A 12,669-nucleotide genomic window follows, 5' to 3' on the forward strand; every position below is an offset into this window, starting at 1 on the left:
AATTGTTGTCAGAGATTTAATTTGTGTTGCTCTTGTTCTGTAAGACTTGCACTCGTAGGAAAGGGGCAGCTCATATGATAGGATTTGAAAAGCTAAAAAAAAATAAAGTAATATATTTAAATTACATAAAGGTATTTTTTTTTAGTTTCTTTTAGGTATTGGTGAACAACACTGAAATAAATTAAACATGCCTATAAAATCAAGAAAGAGAAAAGAACAGCAAAAACATCTATATTTGAAGACAACTGGACAACACAAATTAGTTGAAGAAACTCATGTCTTCTGGTAAGTAGACTAAGGATTTTTTTAAAAATATCTTCAAACATAGAAAAAATTTAAAAATTATATCCACTGCAAATAGTGTTTCAAGTAGAAAACAACACGACAATAGAAATAAAATACTAAATGCTAATGTACAATCAGAAGCAAGAAAGAATGACTTAAAAAGAAAAACAGAATTTCAAAACATTCGTAGAAAAATGTTTCAGAGAAGAGTGATGTTCAATTTGCTAAAGGATGTGAAAAAATATAGGAAGAAAGCAAAATTTTATAAGAAAAAGAAACATATTGAAACAATTGTTGCAAAGGCTTTGGAATTAAAAAGAAATCTATTCATTTTAATTTTGAACAGGATCCGTACATTAGATAAAATAGTCAATGTAATGAAGTTAAAAAGGAAAAGAGTAGTGAAAAAAATAACTTTTCTAAAGTGTTCTTAGGAGAATGGAAGCATAGTTCAAGTACTGAACCATTTTTTAATGAAGAGAGTTATCTTCAAATTAATAGTTTGCTGCATGCAGTTGACACCAGTAGTCGAGCTTATGAAGTTAAGGATGGTTGTGTAATGGAAAAGGAGAAAATGGTTCCAAGAAATGAGGAAGAAGTGTTAGCGGATGAGGTTATGGGGAAACGTCCTAAAGCCCCAGTGTACACTTGGAATTGTGGTATTATTTGTACTGTACGACAAGAATCTATTGATAAATTACGTGACTTTCTAAGAGAATATAGTAAAAAAAAGTGTTAAACAGAAGATTAAGGTGCTTCAAAGATTAGATCCATGCAGAGTGAGAAAGAATACTGGTTTGCAAGGACATTCTCTGGATTGTCTTTCTAGGAAAGTTTGTCAAAGTGTTTTTCACCATTTTAGGATGCTGGCAGTACATCATACTGAAATGAAAAAGTTTGTGAGAAGATTGTATTTTGCTAAAAGTCCAGCACTAAAGTTAAATGAGTTGAATAGTGCTCTGTTCCGTGGATCTGTATCAGATGTGAAGAAGGTTTGTGAGGATATTGAGTTTTGTTACTTTGGTCCAGTGCAAGAAAGTGCAGGAAATGACACAGTTATTGAAGAAAATGTGGAAGAGAATGTAGAACCCACTGTTAGTAAAAATTTTGAAGATCAAATGACAAAATTTACTATCATCTCTAATGAAAGACCAAATATTACTTGTATTTGTTGCCGGAGAAGCCATTATAAAACTCAAACAAGGAATGTTGACCTCTATAAAAAAAATTGAAAAAGAAAATATTTATGAGTGGAAGGATTTTGCTACATATCTGGTTCTGGAAAATTGTTTTGATTTGGGTGAAGATCAGCGTATTTGTAAATACTGTTATAACAAGTTAGAAGAAAATAAAATGCCAGCTAGAGCTGTACATAATAATTTAGAATTGGTTGATATTCCTGCAGAACTTAGTGATTTAAATACGTATGAGTCTATACTCATTCAATGTGTCCATCCGTTTCAGACTATAGTTCGTATGGAGCCCAAAACAGGTAAATTACCTCCTTCAGATTTACAAAGAGGTTTAAAAGGAAGAGTTGTCTATTTGCCATTAGATTTGAAAAACAATATTGAAACAATTGATGCAGATAGTTTGGAAACTGAACCATTAGTTATTCTGGTTAATGGTGTACCTACAAAGAATAAGAACATTTGGCAGGAGCTAGTAGATGTACGAAAAGTACAAAGAGCAAATTTATATTTGAAAATAAATAATAAGTACTATGAATCAATTTATATGGATGAAGATGAAGAAGTTTTACTAGCAGACACAGGAATACCAACTGGGCAAATTGAAAAAGTGGATAAGTCAAAAGAAGAAGACATTTATGAACATTTCAGCATACATCCTCTTCATTCTAAAGAAGTTATGGGAAACACTATTGATCTGTTTCAGATGAAAAAAGCAAAAGGAACTCCCGTGAGTGTATGGGAGGAGAGTTTGGAAGCTCGTTGTTATCCCCAGCTGTTTACTACAGGAAAAGGTGGACAATATGATGAACGTCCAGTACAGATTCCTGCTTCTGAGTATCGGACTACAAGATTATATGCAGAAGATCCAAGATTTCGTCAAAGTATTCCTTATTTGTTCCATCTTTTATTTGAAAGTGACTTGTCTGCACTATCTTATGCAGTAAATCACATTTTAAAAACTGGAGTACATCTACATAATGTGTCTGCAAAGGATTTTATGAACAAAGTGCAACAGTGAGATGATCATTTGGAATCTCAATTGATTAATCTGATGGCTTTTCCGCGTGGAACTAATGAAGATTGGTACCGAAGCCATGGAGAATTGAAATGTATGTTACGGAATTTAGGACCTCCTACATGGTTCCTTACCCTAAGCTGTGCTGAGTACGCTTGGGATGTTTTATTGGATTTTCTTCGAGAGGCAAATTCAAATATTGAAAACATCCAATACAAGACAGCAGGAGAATTGTGCTCATTGGATCCGGTTAATGTTTGCAGATATTTCAATAATAGATTTGAGGCTATGATGTCCTTCATCTGCAATAAAAAAAATCCACCTCTTGGAGAAGTTGTGGATTTCTTTTGGAGAAAAGAGTACCAAGCAAGAGGTGCTCCTCATATTCATATGCTGTTGTGGATCAAGGATGCCCCAAAATTTGGAACAGATTCTGATGATGCAGTTTTATCTTTCATTGAAGAATATGCAACATGTGCTATACCTAAAAGCACAGAAGAAAAAAACTTAAAAGAGCAAGTTTTACGTTTCCAAAGTCATCGGTGTGGAAAATACTGTCGACGAAAGTTCAAGAGTAAAGATAAATTCTACACAAAATGTCAATTTGGATTTCCACGACCTGTTCTTTCAAAAGGAAGAGTAAACAGTTTTATGTCAGCTGTGCGACATACCATTACAAGAAAATCTCCGAAAAATACCTACAACCTAAGAAGAAAAGAAGAGTCAAAATATATAAATGACTACAACCCAGTCATTTTATCCATGTGGAATTCTAACATGGATATTCAGTATGTAGCTGACAATTCTATTGCTGTTGCTCGGTATGTCACATCTTACATCACTATATCTGAGAAAACGGAATTGAAAGAAAGGTGGGAAGAGATTTCTCATGAGAAGACTGTCAGTAAAAAGCTATACAGTTTCAGTTTAAAGATGTTATTGCATTGAGAAATTGGCTCATACGAATGCCCAGATAGGTTATCATCTGCAAGTCTGTACTCCAAATCCAGAAGAATAATTTGGGTAAGTTTAGGCCTTGCAGGAATGCGAAATCGGGTACTGAAATCTATTCGAGAAATTGAATATTTAACAGAGAACGAACCAGAAAGTACAGACATTTTGAAAACAAATATGTTGGACACATGTTACCCAAACAGAAGTCATCATCTTGAGAACATGTGTCTCTATGAAGTCCTGCAGAACTACATTTATAAACGGAATGCCACAGAAGACATCAACAATGGAAAATATAAAGTAATTGGTGAGGAAGTATGTTTGGTGAAACAAACAAAAGGAAGTTTGATTAATCACAGGAAGCTGAGTTGCGACACTACTGACAAAAAGGAATTTTACTACTTAGCACATTTACAGCTGTTTAAACCATGGCTTTCAGAGGATGAATTACTTGGAGATTTTCAGAGCTATGAAGATTCCTTTAATGCATGCAAAGATAACATAGAATGCAGTACTTTCTCAAATTATGTACAAATGTTAAATGAAGAAATTGAACAAGAAGCTACAATTGCAGCTGAAGTAGCTAGAGACAGTTCTCAAGACAGTCAAAGTTCTGGTACGCTCAGTCAAGATCCCCTAGGACAACCAATCGTAGAAAATGAAGCTGCAATAGCCATGACTGAAGTGGAAACAGCTATGAATCAAGCTCAGGAAGATTTAATAGACTTACCAAATCTGGAACAACAACTGAATGATGAACAACAACAAATTTATGAAGAAGTCACAAAACAAATTGATCATGGATTACTACATGAAAATAAAGAGTGCTCATGCACAGCATTTGAACCAATCAGAATGTATGTGAGTGGACAAGCTGGAACTGGAAAAAGTTTCTTAATTAAAGTAATTAGAAGCTACCTACAGAAAAAAACTGATTCAGCTTTGTCTTGTGTTGTTACTGCTCCAACTGGGTTAGCAGCATATAACATAAAAGGAATTACCTTACATCGTTTGCTAATGTTACCAGTAGAGCATGAGAACAAAATAGAATACCACAAGCTAACAGGAGAACCATGTTTTGAAGTTTCGAGACTGTTGAAGAAAATGAAAGTTCTCATTATTGATGAGGTAAGCATGGTATCAAACTTAATGCTTGCCTTTGTGCATTTAAGAATGCAGCAAATTCTAAAGACAGACTATGACGTGTTATTTGGAGGAAAACATGTTATAGTTTTTGGGGATCTACTGCAGCTCACTCCAGTTAAAGGACAACCAGTATTTAATACTGTTACACATGAAGACACGAAAAAGTCGTTAGGAAGTATGGGTAATATGAATATTTGGTCATACTTTGAGTACAAAGAACTCATTACCAATATGCGGCAAGCAAATGATGATGATGATGATGCAAGTATTCTCAAAGATATCAGAATTGGACTACTCACAGAAAATGGCAGAAAAGCTTTACAGAGTCGATTTCTATGTAATTTGTTTCCAACAGAACAAATAGTTCCAGAGAAAATATACAAAAATACTGTAATCTGCTTAATGCTAACACTACATGAATGCTCTATATTCAATGATGAACTTTTGAAATTGGAAAATGAAGAGATTATGAAAATGGAAGCCGTGGATAAAATACAGCATGAAGGAATAACTATTACATTGACAGGCAAATTGAAAACTAAATTGGATTCTCTAGAGAAAAACATATCGAAAACAGCTGGTTTAGAAAAGAATCTTTATGTATGTATGAACTGTCAAGTAATTTTAAGACGTAATTTGAATGTAGAAAAAGGTTTGGTGAATGGAGCTATGGGTAAAGTTGTGGGTTTTGTTAACTACCAGAAAAAAGATGGAATTGAATTTTTAAAAATAAAATTTGATCAGATTGAAGAGGTTAAAGACATTAGTCGTTGTTCAGTTCGTTTTTTGCTTGTAAAAGACTTATATGTACGTAGGAAGCAGTTTCCATTTTCTCTAGCAGATGCTGTAACTATTCACAAATCTCAAGGATTAACTGTAGATAGTGCTTTTGTAAACATTGGATCTAGTGTGTTTAAAGAAGGTATGGCATTTGTTGCTTTGTCACGAGTGAAAACATTATCTGGTTTATTCATGATAGAATTTGATGACTCAAAAGTTAGTGCTGATGCAAATTGTGTAAAGGAGTATAATAGATTAAGAAGAAGCTATGCTCCTCATTTAGGTCAGTATCCTGTGTTTGAAAAACGTGTTTTTTGTCGGAAAAGGAGAATTGAGAATATCTGTAATGAGGATGTACAGAAGAGAAAACAAAAAGAGAGTGATGTGATTGCAAGCAAAAAGAAAAAGGACAATGTTGAAGAGGTTGTTGGTTGTCATTTTGAAAATAGCTCTGGTGTCAACTGCTACGCTAATGTAGTGCTGAATGTTGTATTTTATCTTGAAAGTTTGCAAGATCAGATAATACTAAATCATGAAAAAAGATTTTGTTCTCTGCTGAGTTTCCTTTATGAGAAGCTGAGTAATGATAAAACTAAAATAGAAAGTGCTTCTGATGTTAGAAATCTTTTAGATGTATGTTCTGGATGTACACAGTTTACTGAAAATGTCCAGCAAGATGCACAGGAATTCTTAATGTATATGCTTATGGTACTGGAAGATGAAGGGGTAGAAATAGAAAATATGTTTGGTCTCTCTTATAAATGGGAACATTGTTGTGAAAACTGTATGAACACATGCAGCACTAATGTTGATTCTGAAAGGTTCATACATTTAACATTACCAGAGAGTAAAGCAGTGACTTTTAGTAAATTAGTTAAAGATGCAAATCACAACATGGAATGTTCTCAATGTAAATCAGAAATGTTATCAACGTTATTTTTAAAGAAATATGGACAGTATATAATTTTAATGATGCAACGTTGTAGAGCTGATGGAACAAAATTGGACACTTTAATAAAGAAGTTTACAGGAAATCAATTATCAATATCAGGAAAGACTTTTGTTGCAGTTGCAATAATTTTCCATGATGGACCTTCTATAACTTCTGGTCATTACACAGTTTATCTAAAATGTGAAAAAGGCTGGACACTGTGTAATGATTCTCAATTGATTTTCAAGCAACGTTTGCCTGCAGAATTACCAAATTCCTACTTAATTTTTCTAAAAGCAAAATTTTAGATACAAATTGCAGCATCTGAAGAAACCATTATTTCGATTTTATAAGATTACCATTGGATATTTTTTTTAAAATTACCATTTGGCCTCATGGAAAGGTAAATAATTCTATTGTGTACTTCTTTGACCGATATTATTTTGGTGTATGTGCAAAGCAACAAGATTTACAGACGTTATTTATTGCAAATAGTTATTGTTCTTAGAAGATATTTTTAATATATATGTTACATTTCTATCAAGGTCTGTTTTACTGAGGATAGATTCAGGGCTTTTTTAATCTGTCAGATTGTTTATTTTTTTGCCCGCTGTTAAGTGATGAATGCAATTGATATCACTATTTTCAGTGAAATTCAATATATTCTGAAAACAGCAAAAAAAGGGCAAAAAATTACTTTGTTAAATATGAAAATATGTGGACTGTATTCTAAAATGTATTGTTAAATATTACTACTTTTTTCTTTTTTTTCAGATCGAGAAAGAAAATTTAGGAAATTGAATCCTTTTTTCTTGCAATTAAAAAAACCCATTTATTTCTAATTAAGTTATTTTGTTGGTCAGGTAAGTTTAAAATAACTGTATTTCTCACCCCTTCACTTTCATGCTCCCTTTTGTTAACTTCTCCTCACTCTGCTTTTCTCATTCCCCTTCTCTCTCTCTTCTTCCTTTAGTGCTCTTTCGTAACTCACTCACTCCTTCTCTACTACTCCCCTTGGTTTACTGCCTCCATTACTACTTTTTCAACCATGTTTCTCTCCCTGTCTCCATATGTCTCAGTCATTCTAACTCCCTTAGTCCTTCTCAGTTCCTTGCTCTCTGTCTCTGTTTCTGTTTCTCTCCCTTTGTCTGTCTTACCCTTAATTTCCTTAACATCTCTGGGGCAGATTTACAAGCCCCCTGCGCCACCACTACGTCACTTTTCATGACGTACTGGTGGCGCAGGGGGCTCCTCCATATTTACAAGGAGAGGAAAAGCCACCCTGCGTGACTTTTCCTCTCCGTGTAAATACAGCCACTTCACACGCAGCACTGTGCGTTGAAGGGGCGTTCAATGGGTGTTGTTGTGGGTGTTCCCACGCAACACCCATAGAACTAGACACATATCCAGATTTACGAGAAATCGTAACTCTGGAGATGCGTGTGAATGCTACGCCACCCTAGAGGTGGCGTAGCGAGGCACAACAAGGAGAAATGTTTTCATTTCTCCTCTTTCAGTGCGTGCTGCATGCTACAGCACGCATTGAAAGAGGAAAAAGCCTCTTGTGATTGTTTTTGTGCAGGAAGGTGTCCCTTTCTGCAGAAGAACAATCTCCCCACCACGCAGGCATCCTTGCAGCATGGTGCAAGAGAGCCTGCGCCGGCGCATGGCTGCAGTTTGTGCGCCAGCGCAGGGGAAGCATAGAGATGCGATATATTCTTGTAAATATGTCGCATCTCTGTGCTTCGAAACTAACGCAGCACGGCGCAGCAAAATTACTTGCTGCACCGTGCTGCGTTAGTTTGTTATAAATCTGCCCCTCTGTTTCTACCACTCCTCCTCTCTCCATCACTCATTTTCCATCTATGTTAAGTTTTTTAACCTTCTCCGTCATTCTCGTTCCCTCACCTTCCCTAACTGTCACTATCCTTTACTCATAGTCACTCCTATTCTCCTACTTCACTTCCTTCTGTCTGTATCTCACACCCCTTCACCTTTTCGCATTCTTTCCTTCACTCTCCCTCACTCTGCTTTGCTCATTGAAATCCTGACTCCCTTTCTCTCACTTCAGTTTCCTAAATCCCTCCATCCCCTCACTCCCCATCTCTCACTTTCTCTTACCCCCTTTTTTAATCCTCATACCTGTTATCTCACCATCACTCCACTTCTCTTACTTTCAATCCCTTTACCCTGCTGTACTTCATCCGCTTCGTCTGTTACTCCCTTTTCCTATCTCCGTCCCTTACTCTCCTTTTCTCACTCCCCCCTCCCTCTCTCTCCATTACTCATTGCCATTCCCTTACTCATTTACTCTTCTTACCTGTATCCTCTACCCTTAGTCCTTTTGTTGCAGTCAGTCTTTCACTTCCCTTTCGTGACTGATTTGCAAGGTTTTTTAAATGCTAATTCCTAACTATAACATGTGTTTAACCTATGGTTTTTTCAGTGAATATATATATATATAGATATTATATTACCTACTGGCAGTCGCAGGCAGGGAAATACTGAGAGAAAATGGCTCTCTTTAAAGGATTTCCCTTCTCCTACAATGCGAGTCACTTGGCATGGTGTCTGCACTTCTAAGTAGTGAGCAATGTGTATGCTCTCACAGTGTCACTACAGTGCAATAAAGAAAAAAACGGATTACGTTTGTGAGGTCGTAAAATAGAGCCCTATAAAGACCCGTTTCAAGGCTCCCAAAAATAAAGTGCTGGTGGTCACATCCCCACAGACACCCCATCCAGGTAAAGCCCTGGGTGCAGTGTTATGTTTGCAAAGTTGTTGATAAAATTGTTAGGTAATAATGGACATTTTTATGTGTGCTGTTTGGCTTGATAATATCATTCTAAGTACATAAATTACAATTGTTAAAAATACTATTTATAAAGTTGTGTGCGTTGGGTTGCAGAGAAAGTGGTGTGGGGTGGTGGGGTGTGGCGGAGAGGTGAAAAGTATGAGGTAGTGCATTTATATATAAATTGTAGAGGAGTATGTAAATAATTAAGTAAATACTTGCTGAATGTTCTATGGCACTACTTGTCATCCTAGTGCTCATCTGTTGTGCTCCATCACATTTCAGCACTGGGTCTGGAAGTTGTTAGTGGAAGTTTTGCAATTGCATGTTATTATTTTAACATAGTGAAGAAATGTGAAAGATAATTGAATCTATTTTTTGTTTTTCGGAAAATTATTTCATTTGGATTGAAATTTGGAAATGCCTAGAAGAAGTGAAAAAAATAATAAAAGAGAAGAAAAATATATATTTGACGAAAAGGAAAGATCTTGAAGTAGAAAAAAATGCAAGTAGTAGAGAAACTGTTTGTGTAAAAGAAAAAGACAATTTTTGAGAAAAATATTACGAACATTTAATGAGAAAAACATCACACAAAGCAAAAAGAAGAATTTTTCAAGTAAGGTGAAGGTGAGTTCAATTTCAAATACGAGGAAAAGGAAAGGTGATAAAGAAATAGTATCTGGTACTCAGAGACAAAAACAATTTCAAGAAATTCGCCAGAGACTTTTTCAATCTAGAGTGATTCAGAATTTATTGAAAACGTGCTGCAAATATAAAAGAAGAATATTCCAGTTCAAAGAGAAGCAGCGTATTGAAAGTATAGTGGAAACTGCTTTCAATTTGTTCATTTTGATTTTAAAGAGATTGAAAGTATTAGATAAAATAGTCAAAGTATTGAAAGACAAAAGTAGAAAAAAAAGACTTGTGAACAGAAACAACTTTAGTAAAATCTTTAGTGGACATTGGAGACATACTTCTAGTACTGAGCCTTTTTTTAATGAGGAAAGTTACTTCCAGGAAAATAGTTTATCATTTGCAGTTGATACTGGAGGTCGTTGTTATGAAGTTCAGGATGGTGGTACTCTTCCAAAGGAGGAAATGGTTGGTAAAAGTGCAGAAGAGCTAATAGCTGAAGAAGTGCAAGGGAAACATCCACGAGCTCCTGTGTGTAAGTGGAGTTGTAGTAGCATTTGTAGTATTCGACAGGAATCCATTGATATAATGAGAAATTTGCAATGAGAATATACTCAGAAAGGTATAAAACAGAAGATTAAGTTGTTACAAGGACTAGATCCAAGTAATGTAAGAAAATATACTGAGAAGTATGGGCATTCTTTGGCTTGTCTTTCAAGAAAAGTTTGTAAAAGTGTTTTTCATCATTTGAGGATGTTAGCAGTATACCATTCAGAAATGCCGAACTTTGTAAAAAAACTGTACTATGTAAAAGGTCCTGCATTAAGTTTAAGTGAACTGAATGGAAGTCTTTTATATGGTTGTTTATCAGATGTTCAAAAAAAGTGTGATGATATTGAAATGCGATATTTTGGTTCAGAAGTGCAGTTCATAGAAAGTGTAAGTTTGACAATTACAGATGTTGAAGGAGATGAGAAAGTGATTAGCACTGATCAGTTTGAAGAAGAAATTGGAAAGTTTAATCTAGTGTGCTCTGAAATACCAAACAATGTTTGTGTTTGTTGTCAACATACTCATTATAAAAGTCAAAGCAGGAATGTTGATTTGTATTTGAAAAGTGAAAAGGAGAACAATGGTAAGTGGGAAGAATTTGCAACTTACTTGTTTGTTAAAGGTCGATTTGAGTTAGGTAGTGATCAACGTATATGTAAATATTGCTACAACAAATTAGAAGAGAACAAAATGCCTGCTAGAGCAGTGCATAATACGTTGGAGTTAGTAGCTATTCCGCAGGAGCTGGCCAAATTGAGTACATATGAGTCGGTTCTAATTCAATCTGTTCATCCTTTTCAAACTATAATTCGGATGGAGCCTAAAACAGGTAAACTGCCACCAACAGAATTGCAAAGAGGGCTGAAAGGAAAAGTGGTGTACTTACCTTTGGATTTTAAGAAAAACATTGAAACTATTGCTGGAGAGAAAGAGGAAGATGAGGCAGTAGTTATTTTAGTAAATGGTGTACCCACAAAGAGTCGGAAAATATGGCAAGAATTTGTGGATGTTAATAATGTTGAAAAGGCTACCTTATATCTTATAAAGAACAATATTTATTACACAAATTTAAATGTGGATGAACAGGTAATACGTTTAGAAGATGATTTTGAAATTTCAAGTGGTCAAATAGAGAAAGTGGACAAGTCAAGGACTGAAGAGATTTATGAACATTATACAATATGTCCTTTGCATTCAAAAGAAGTGATAGGATGTAGCATTGAGTTATTTCAAATGAAAAAAGCACAGGGAACTCCAATGGGAGAAAAGCTTGGAAAATCGTTGTTTTCCACAGCTGTTTCCTACTGGAGAAGGTGGACGATATGATGACCGATCTATACGGATTCCAGCTTCAGAATATCGTCAACAAGATTATATTCTGAAGAACTTAGATTTCGACAGTGCGTTCCATACATATTTCACCTTTTGTTTAAAAGTGATCTGTCTTCTCTCTCATATGCAGTGAATCATATACTTAAAACTGGAGTTCATGAATCACTTTTTTCTGCGAAAGTTATTTGTGGAGAAAGCTCAAGAAACAGATGAAAATTTAGAAGCACAGTTACTCAATTTGATGGCATGTCAATCTGGAACAAATGAGTATTGGTATCGTCGTCATGGAGAACTCAAGTGTATGTTATGGAACTTAGGTACACCAACATGGTTTGTCACACTTAGCATTGCAGAGTATGCATGGGAAGATGTACTTGAGTTTTTAAGAGAACCGAATTCTAATATAAATAATGTTGAAGTAAAGATTCCTGGTGAACTGCGTTCATTGGATCCTGTAAATGTGTGCAGATATTTTAATCATAAGTTTCAAGGTATGATGTCTTTTATCTGTAATAAAAAGAATCCACCTCTTGGAGAAGTTACTGATTTCTTTTAGCAAAAGGAGTACCAAGCAAGAGGTGCACCTCATATACATATGCTACTATGGGTCAAGGATGCACCTAAATTTGGAACTGATTCTGATGAAACAGTATTGTCTTTCATCGAACAGTATGTGACATGTGAGATTCTAAGAGAAGGAGGAGATAGACGCTTGAGACATCAAGTTTTACGTTTCCAAAGTCACGGTTGTGGAAAGTATTGCAGAAGAAAATACAAGTCTAAAGGAAAATATTACACCAAATGTCGGTTTGGTTTTCCCCGTCCGGTCATTTGTAAAGGAAGAGTAAATTCTTTTTTTTCTTCTGTGAGGCACACAATAACTCGGAAATCTCCAAAGATTACCTACAACTTAAAAAGAACAGAAGTGTCAAAGTATATCAATGACTACAATCCAGTCATACTAAAAATGTGGAATGCGAACATGGACATCCAGTATGTTGCGGATAACTCAATTGCTGTTGACTGTTATGTTACATCGTACATGACAAAATCT

Source organism: Triturus cristatus, chromosome 2_2 (assembly GCF_964204655.1).
Source record: "Triturus cristatus chromosome 2_2, aTriCri1.1, whole genome shotgun sequence".
In the NCBI taxonomy this organism is placed as follows: Eukaryota; Metazoa; Chordata; class Amphibia; order Caudata; family Salamandridae; genus Triturus; species Triturus cristatus.